General features: G+C 34.3%; 1 long non-coding RNA gene across 1 annotated transcript; it reads right to left on the bottom strand.

Moving 5' to 3' along the window:
• LOC110398456 lies at window positions 335–10,097 on the bottom strand. The gene is made up of 3 exons (XR_002438385.1): window positions 9,508–10,097; window positions 5,485–5,553; window positions 335–1,746 (listed from the first exon to the last, which is right to left on the bottom strand). It is a non-coding gene; the product is annotated as an uncharacterized LOC110398456 (long non-coding RNA).

The following is a 10,361-nucleotide window of genomic DNA, read 5'->3' on the forward strand; positions in this document are numbered from 1 at the left end:
CATCTTGTTTACAATTTTTTTAGGCTGGTTAATACTGCTTTCAGTTTGACATGATTTATATATATATGTATTTTTTTGAAAATAGTGGCTCTGATACCACCTTTTCACGGAGACTTTCAACAAAGTAAGTCAGTGTTAACAGACTTTCAGGAAAAAAAATCAGTTATTTGTTCTTTATGTAAAACAAGAAAGTGTAATGTTACATTTTTATCATCCCAATAGTTGTCTGGAAAACAGGTGATTAATGGTTAGAGGAAAGCAGAAAAAAAAAAGAAAAAAAAAGAAAAGATTTTTTTTTCAATCAGCTTGTGTGTGAAAATAATAAACAACTAAATTTATTTTAAAATATTACCTAAATCAGACAAAGAGAGAATAAGTCACTGAAGCAGCAACATCTTTTAGCTCCAGAGGTCCATGTGAATGAGTACATAATAGTTACTGATATTTTTAATATTACAGAACCTGCAACATCAAAGTGATAGTAAATTCTATATTTAATATTAAAATGTTTTTTTTTTCTCAAGATTGCCTTTGATACAAAAATGCATCTCTGTACGCATTGCGATTTTACTTCTGCTTTAGTGAGAACAAACATCACTGCTAACCTGTATTATGCTGTTTACCATGTCTGTGATATGTGAGGCCTGCACAAGTATTTTCAGAATGCCAGAGGTCTACTCAGTGATGCATTGATCTATCCACTTCACACATTCCTACAATATCTCTTCCATGTTTCTGAGGGAATAAAATTGTGTACTGTGAGTCAACAGAGGAGATAGTTTATTTGCACTAATGTATGTATTTGAGAAGTCACGGGAGATGACCAGGTCTTTTTAAATAAGGACAGGTCTACAAGGGAGAAGAAGAAGACCTGATAACCACTTACTATGATAGTCAGATACACATTTGTTTTAATTATTTAACTTGAAATGTTTATTAAAAAAAATAAGAAAAAAAGAGATATGAGATAGATTAATTGTGAAAATTATGTCAAACCAGAGAGGAAACTTAGCCTGAAGAATGCAGGAAAAAAGAAAAACAGAAGACGAATCCCTCTTTCACCTTTAGCAGGATTGTTCACAATCCCAGATTCTCATAGGAAGCTGTAGCTACATTATCAAAAACAGCGATTCCCAAACTTACATCTGAAGACAGATGAGGAGCTAATATCAAAAGCCATCCCGTCAAGGACTCTTGGTCCATCTTCACTTTCAAAACACAATTTCTGAGCTACTACAGGCCATTGAGCTTTTGGTATCTTCTCAATCTCTATGAGGCATTGACCTTTCAGCCCAATTTGCAGCTGAAGTCTTTGCATCTCCTCTGTTGCTAAGCTCCCCAGGGCAATTGGTATTTCTTCTGGCGTTGCTGTAAATAAGTCAGTCGCTGCCTGCTGCAGTAGCTGGTTCATTAGTCTTCCTTCAAAGGCAAAAGTCTACTCTCTGTCCTCATTTCACAGATTGCTCGGCTGCATTTCGGGAATGAATGCCATGTGTGCCACTTAGTGTGGCTTGTGTTGTCATGTTGTCACATCCTCATTTCTCCCCATCCCAAGGTCTTCCATCTTCTAGCTGGATACATTCCACCTGCTGCCCAGCTGCAACCTGAGGTTAACCCTTCCTTAGCATTGGCTTATTATAAAAGGAGCTGGAGTCACAATTTTGTAAACTGGGAATATGGTAGTTCAGTCAATTTGCCTCCCTCAATATGGATTTCTTTAAGACTCAGTACCTCCCCATGACAGACCTAGAAACAAAACAGAGTTTTCTCAAAAGTGGTGATCAGTTTGGAGAAGCTCAGATTCAAAGGGATAGAAACAAAAGAAATTTATTTTGATAAACTCTTAAAAGAATGAGTTTAGATTCTTCTAGAAACGGAAAAGCTGGTCAGCCATGGTTACTTGACCTGTGCATGCAGAACATATCTATGAGTTCATGTAGTTCATTGCTACCTCAGCCACCCTCACAACTGTTGGGCCTTTCAGTGCAGTAGCGAAGCAGGATTTTTTCTCTCAGAAAAGCACTGGTCAAATCATAAGCCTCATGCACATTTTGTAAATATTGTAGAAACTGATGGACACACTAGCATTTCTTTATGTCAAAAAAATCAAAGAGGATCTGTATGGGTTAATATAGCTTATTTCATTATCCACAAAAAAATAGTCTCATTTTAATTTCTACATATGTGGAATAGAACAAGACCTTACATAACTTGATAGGCTTAATTCATTCCTGTTTTTCCATTGTTAAGATACATTATTTAAGGTAATTCACCACAAAGATTGCACAGAGTATGAATATAAGATAAACCTCACTGGTTGAGATGAATGGTCTGCCCAGCCCAATATGTTCTCTTCATCAGCAGTACAAGGACTGGGAGCATGTAAGCTTGGCCAGTGCATACTGTTTGACCTCCACCTTGCCCCTCTCAGCCTTCTCTCCACCATGAAGATTCCTATCCTTTTTAGGGTCCATGCCTTTAATCATTTCTGTTGCCATTCCTTTCTAACTGTAGTGCATCACCATCTCTGCTTAAGGTCCTATTTTCCTGAGGCAGAAAAGACAATTTAGCACCTCATTGTTTAAACATGATGTCCCTTTATATGGGACAGTCCTACGGATGACAGCAGTAATTCAGCAGGGCATATGAGCCATATCTGGAGGAACAAAATCCATGTTCCTTGCTAATTCTATTCAATTTCCTCCAGACATAGATCAGGCCAAGGTCATTAATCTCTATTTTAATTGCTTTTCTTTCTCATTAACTCGTCTGTGTTAGAAAGCTTGATTCATCCAGCTGTGGAGAAGGGACAATTAAAATCTTTTTGATGGTTATTGCCTAAAATCCAATCACAAGTAAAAAAAGAAGTTTCTGAGAAGAAGAATGATTGCTCACATTAGACATTAGTATTAAAGGTATTCCAAAAGGACAGCTTTGAGTATTTGATTTTTAAAACTTGGTATCTTGTAAATGAGAGTGTTGTATCTAACTGTTATTTTTAACAATAGTAGGATGCATGTCTTCTGTACCACTATGCTTATATTTTTTAGACTGTGTTTCCCATGAGCTAGCAGTATCTATGTTGTATGACTTGCCCAGCCAGATAAATGAATGTCTCTGTCTGAAAAGGACATGATATATTTCTGGATATTTCTTCAGTTTGTCGCAATAAATAAGAACTAGTTAATAATGAATTCAAGACAGGTTTTTCTTTCTTACCTTTCAGAAAGGAGATTTAGAAGGAATAAACTGATATGCAGCAAGCATTCTAGTAAACCTTGTCATAAAACTTTTACATTTTTCCTTTCCTAGTTATCCTAGCAAAACTATTTTTTTCCTCTGTATTTGGTTCAATGCTAGAACACAGTTAATGGTCAACTGTGATCATTTTAATAAACACTTCCAAATGTACTTCCTCCCATTAGAATTTTGGCTCTGCTATTTGTATATCTGTAGTTGTACTTTTATTTTGCTGTGCATTTTTTCTATGTTGATAAGAAAAAATACCTTGATATCATGTTTCTTGAACTTTTGCTTTTGGGTCAAAACCATTAAGTTTATCCTCCTTCTTAATCCATCTCTTATAGTGGTTACAGTGATGTAAAGAGTAATGACACATAAAAGCTGTGCTAAACAAATGCTGGCTGAAAGTTCAGGAACTGAAAAATCTGAAAGCATTGGGAGTAATTTTCTCTTTAGAAATATGATTTTTTTTCTAATACATTTTCATACATATTTGATCAAATATTTTTTTCATTCGTAATCCATACCTTATTTTTCCTAAAATAATTCTCAGAAAATAGTGAGAATGTTTGCACTGAATATTCTTTGCCTTGAAAATAAAAGCAATGGGGCATGTAAGCTCAAATACTTATGATTTTACAAATTTATAAGCAACAAGGTCTTTATATAAGATCTTTAATTACAACACAGGCTACAGCACTAATCTGTTGTTTGGATTATGACTGAGTGCACACTATGTCACGACAAGCCTGTACCCTGGATGACCTTAGCCTGAATGAATGTTAAACTCACAGATCTCTGTTGCTTCAATTTGGAATCCAAATTCTGTCAGTGTACAGAATTTGCTTCTGGAGAAATGCATCTTGTATATATTTTTCCTTTTCTAATTGTGCAAGGTCCAGGAAAGCCTCATGAGCGATGGCAGATTTTGCTGCACACAGGAATGTGCTCTGTGTCACTCTCTGTTAGGAACTGCAGAATGTATGTTGTTCCTCTCAGACTTTTGGCAAGGTCAAGATATACTCAGCTAAAGAGAAATTCATTAGGAGGACAAGATTAATTATTAGTAAAGGCCTTCTCTGGTGATTGAGGTTTATTTCAAAGATTTGGATTTATTTCCTCTTCCCTTTCCTTCCCTCCTGTGGGAGCAAAATAATGACAAACAGAGTCATATCCTTCTCTCTTAGCTTAATATTTCTGTCATTTGCAATCCCTATACACATAAAATAACATGAAAAAAGCAGCATACATCTCCAGAGATCCATTGCCTGTTTTACGAATCACAAACATCTTTTTTTCTCTGCTTTTTCTATGACTGAGCCTGGCTACTCTCCTCTGTATTTGATTACTTAGGCACAGAAAGTAAGCTGAAATTTTGTTGGAGAAGTCCTTTAACACATCTGCATGTTTTCCAAAAAGCAAAGCTCACTTTCTGGAGTTAATATTCCCTTTAGGCAACTTGTGATCCATAGATTATGGACACGAAATGCTGTAGCTGCTCTTCTGAAACCTTTAGAGCTTACAGAGCCTGTGTGCACTTATTCTAAAGAAATAATTATAGTTTGTCCTTAGGAGCTTCATGACCTCCACACAGAAGAAACTTTTTTGCTGCAGTGCTACCACTTCTCTTGATCACAGTACACTTTTGGAAAAATCATGATTATGTAGCATGCAATGTTACAGTTTTGCTACCACACTAAGCGTACTGTGAAAAGTATCTTATAATAATATATAAATATATAATATATAAAATAATATCATATTTTATTTTTATGCTTGTCCATAGTCTCACAGAAAAATTGCCACAAAACCAACATTTCTATGAACAGCAGAAAAATGATGTCTTCAGTCTCAGAAGCTTCAAATTCTGTTCCCAGAGATATTGTTGGCTGAGTAAATATTAAATGTCAGCTAAACTCTCTTTTCAATCATAAAATATTAACAATACTGACTTCAACCATAAAACACTTCATGATCTATTGAGCAGAAGCCCTAAAAAAACAAAAACAAACAAACAAAAAACACAATGGAAGTATTTTTTTCATGTGTTAACTGCTGTTTCAGAATACATGAAAATGTGTGCTCTATCCATTCTATGCAAGGACAAGTCAATAACATTAGATACCTGCGTATCAGGTATATCTTTAGAAAGAAGCTTTTATCCCCTCCTTTACAATTGTAATTTATTTTATTTCAAATTATACTCTCCTGAAATGTAAATATATGTCATACTTTACACACCTCTTCGTTTTGGCGTTTCCATTAGAATATTTGAAAGAAACTGCACTTGTCTGGAACACAACAGAAAGTCTGTGGGAAAAAAAAAAATTACATACATACAATTATGATATTATTGGCTTTTCTATAACATAAGTCTTGACTACTGCACTACCCTACTTATCTACTTGTTCTGGCACTCTTCAAAGTAACTTTCATAACTGTTGGCTAGGTTTCAATAAGCTTAACAGAGAGACAGGGCTCTTAATGCATATTAAGTTTGCACAAATTTCATGAGATAGGCTACTATTTAGTAATTAAAAAATCTTGTTCACAAAACAATAAAACACATCTCAAGCTCTCTAGATACCAAAGAATCAACTTGAGAACTAGCTGTTAAGTGTGCTCCAACTACAGAAAAATTCTCAGCTGAGGTTTCTGTGCAATATTAGACATTAAAAGTGTTCAGACACAAGATATAAATCTATATCAATATATCTATATCAATCTGGCTCTTTAGTTTGCATACCATGAAAGTAAATTTTCTTTCAAAAAAACTTTTCTCTTGTAAGAAGCACCACTGATACAAGCAGGTTTGTAGTGTGTTTTAGTATATCCTTAGCCAGGCAGTTTCTCGAGGGAACAGAAACTGACATCTTCAAGGTTTTTTGTAAGAAAGGCAAAGAAGCAAGGAGACACTAGTTGTTTTGGGTGGAGCAAGCAATCCTAGGACAGAAGTCTTATACAGGAAAAAAAAATTTCAAATTGGGAAGCTCTGGAAAAATCAAGAAAAGTTCCTTTCACCTTTTGGAAGACATTAATTTGAGCAGATCATTTAACCGAATTTTATATTCTTTTTGCTGCTTGCAGCACATTGGCTTGTGGTGAAAACTGAGAAGAGACAATACATGTTATGAGTCAGAAGTTGAAAGAAGCTAATGCAGAACAGATTCTATCAGAGTTAGCAGGCCATCCCTACCCATCAGGCAATACCATGCATAATTTTATTTACCATTGTGTCATATCCCCTCCACCAAATGTTTCTCTTTCCACACGAAGGATTTCTTGCTGACCTGGATGTTCTTCATGTGTACCCCATTCCAATTATACCTTTTATATCCTTCTCACAGCACAAGAAAGAAAGGAGGATGAGACCTAAACTCTATTCAGGTTGTCAGTGAATCACAGATTTATATGGTGGTGTAATGATGTTCTCTGTTTTATTGTCTTCTCCTTTCCTAGTAATTTCTAACACTGGAATTGTGGTTTTGACTGCTGGTGAGTACTGATGCATAAAACCAGTTATGCAGGAGCACATAATTTCTGTCTTGTTTATTCAAATCTAACAAAATGTTCAGCATAGAAAAGGCAAATGCTTCAGATTTTACTTCTGTATTTGTTGCCAATTATGCTCCCTCTGAAGACCTATTATTAGGGTGTTAAAATGGAGGTGTGTGATCCCTGTTTATATAAAACCCATTTAGTAGATGCTTTAAATAATTAATTTGGTAAAGAATTACTTCGTGGAATTATTAAATGGTGTATTTCTTTGCAATTAATTTTTCCTCTCTTCTTTAGTAACATATTTTAATAACATCCCACTTATAAAATTATTAATAGGGCCTGTATATGTTAGTAATTAACCTTAATGCTTACTGAATTATTCCTTAATGTGATTAATTTTTACATTTGAAAAAACTATAGAATAATTGAGTAATTACTATAATTGATTTGCCATACTCATCAGTTAAATGTAAGTAATAAATATGGGGTTATGTCTCTGATTCTACAGCCAGAATTCTGTAGCCTTTTCTATTTTGTGCCATTTAATCTTGTGCTATATATATATTTAGAAAAATATCAATTCAAATTTTAAAAGTGTTTTAATTACAACATTTTGTCATAAAGACTGAAAATGAAAATGCCATCTTTGAAAACTGAAACATTTCACTGTTTCCTGCTTCTTTTTTTTTTTTTTTTTTCTCTTTTAAGGTAAAAGAAACCCTGACAGTTTAGGGAAAAAAAATAAGTTTCTTGTAGAAATTTTCACATTTTTCATGTATCATATTTAACTTTTTAATCCTTGTCATCTTCAATTTCTTTTTTTTTTTTTTTATGGGTAGACCTCATCCAAACAAAATTTTCACTAAATTATTAACCTCCTTTTTACCCGTCAGTCAAAGCAATTGTGGTTACATTCACATTCTGTTCTAAAGCTTTGAGGTAGATCATGTTTTTTTTCCCTCATGTTGACACATGTCAGCCTTTCCCCATTTTAGTAGGTCAATGGCATCTAATACCTAAAGGAATGTTCAGCTCAAGCATCCCTTTGCTTTATCTACTGCCCTGTACTGATAAATATTGACCATGAGTTTACCAGTGTTGGTAAACTGCTCCTGTGGTTAACTGCCGGTGTCACTGTAGATGTTCTATAGCTGTTTTACTTCGAGTTTCTTTTTGACTAATAGCTTCAAGGATCTCTTGATTATTTACTGTCTGTTTTATCCTAATAGATTATGATCAAATCACCCTATAACTATCTCCAGTTGGTATATTTTACTTCAAGGTGTCTGCTAGACTACGTTAACAAAGCTTATGTCCTGTAAGACCCCATTAGAAAGACATCTCCCCCATCTTCCCTTCTTTCAATTACATTTGAAATGCAGCAGATAGCAATAATTTAATCAGTATAATGGCTGTCCCATTAAGTAGCAATGATTCTGTACTTATTGAAGCAAAATCAAATAAAATGCCTTGTATAAATACAGGTCATCAGTGGTTACCTTTCCCACATACTAATCTTGTTAAAAAATAAATTAGTTTGAAATTTCTAGTTTCCAAACCCCATGTTGATTGGATACATTGATTCAGTTATTTATTATCTGAGCCCATAATTTGTTGGGATAAATCTTATGTTGATGGGCAAATAATTACTCAGGGTGTCTCATTAGCCTTTTACAAAATGGCATATTTACTTCTGATCTTTTCAGCTTTCCCATTATTTTGTAACTTTGCAGTGTTGAAAGCTCTTGACGAGTTTTGAAACTCTTAGGTACAGAATTATAAGATATGCACCTGAAAAAGTATGTTTTACATACTCTTTACATGGAATATATTTAATCACCATTTGGCATTTCAAGTTTATCATTTCTATTTTTTATTTTATTGATTGTTTCTTCTTCTGATAGGAGAGTGACCGTAGTAGTATGATTCTGTCCACCTCTAGCAAACTTGGATAGTCTTTCTTTCTGCTGATCACTTTTCTATGAAATACTTAACCTTCTTTTTATTTTGTTTAATCTGCATCATGACTTCTAACTAATACCAGTTTCCATGTTTGTATTTTAGATGTACTTTTGTATGTTTATATATACAGGGATATCCATGTAGAATAAATACATAGTTAATATACATATTTAATGCATATAATATTTTAATTTTATATGTGGATAGAAAATATGCATACTTTAAGTTTATTTTAATTCCTCAAGATACAGATATTTTTAAAATTTTCATGTGGCTTTTTTTTCCTGACTGAGATATATTAAGAAGCTATAAAATACTCTTCAACCATTTACCACTATCAGTCATTTCAGTTCTTCCTTAGAAGTGCCTTGTCTCATAATCATTCCAAGTCATTATCTGACAGCCATTATGCACATATGGATGTGTGCATATTTTTGTTTCTATAACTTTTTCTAATTGAAAGTAGTAAAGTAGCCATATCATTTTTGTAATTAAAATAATCAGTTATTACCTAGCAAACAAGAATTCTTCTATTTAAAATAAATATATTAATTTTAATTACCTCCTTCAAGGATAGGTGTTAATCCCATTTCATTCTCCACCCTGAGTCAGTATAAATAAGATTAAGTGCTTATATCTAAACAGAGATTATTAAACAGTACAGAGATTAGCAGTTTGCTAAGGAATGAAACTGAAAATTCACCTTGTTGGGTGTAGCAGTATGGAAATAGTAGGCAAAAATAATAAAAAAAAAAAAACAGCGTGAGAGAGTCTTTACAATGGCTGTAACAAATACCTTACCCTTAAGCTGCAGAAATAGATGCTGTATTTTCTTCATCTCATTATTCTTCAGTTCTGCGCTCTTCTGGGAATGTATCTACTAAATAAATATTTAGCATACTTATTTTTTTTCTTATTTTAAAGTGTATTAACACTGTAATTTTCTAAGGGGTCTGTAGGTTATGCACCAACAGGGTGTGATTATTTTAATGAAATGGAAGTCACTTGGCCTTCAACCACACAGAATTTAATATGCACCTGAGGCACAGATCAACGACTTGCTAATATATCCCATTTAATGTCTCACTCCTTAAATAAACCCGTTCAAGTGATCACTGGGAAACTATCCAATAAATAAGCGAAAAAGGCAATACTTGTTATGACTAACTTAGTGCCTGTTACTAAAGTGTGTGTAAATAGAAAGTTGTCTTTGAGGCTTAGGTACTATTTAAAAATTCACTCTGTGCTGCAAGTTTTCTAGCAGTTAGGACTGTAAAAGAAAAGCTCCTAAGGTTCCATAGTGGGTCAGGCAGTGAAGTGGATATTATGCTGAGTGATGAATGGAGAAAAGTTAACCAGAATCTGATGTCTACACATGCAATAAAGGTTCTCAAAGGGTGATGGTCAACTTTCATCACCTTTTATATTCATTGCTTCCTGTGATCCCTGGTGTGGTGGGTGCTGCACCTAGAGGGACCTTCTGGTAGCCTTGCAGATAGATAGGAGCACTTAGAGTAGCAGTTGGGCAGCATATGTGCCTGGATGTGCCTTTGGCCATGGGATGAAGCTGTCTCTTAAAGGTTCTTCTGCATTCGTCCTGCCTGCTGTTGTGGTCCCATGAGGTGCCACATTCTCTCAAAGTTGGATGCAAGCCA

The sequence above is a fragment of the Numida meleagris genome, chromosome 4, assembly GCF_002078875.1.
Source record: "Numida meleagris isolate 19003 breed g44 Domestic line chromosome 4, NumMel1.0, whole genome shotgun sequence".
NCBI lineage: Eukaryota > Metazoa > Chordata > Aves > Galliformes > Numididae > Numida > Numida meleagris.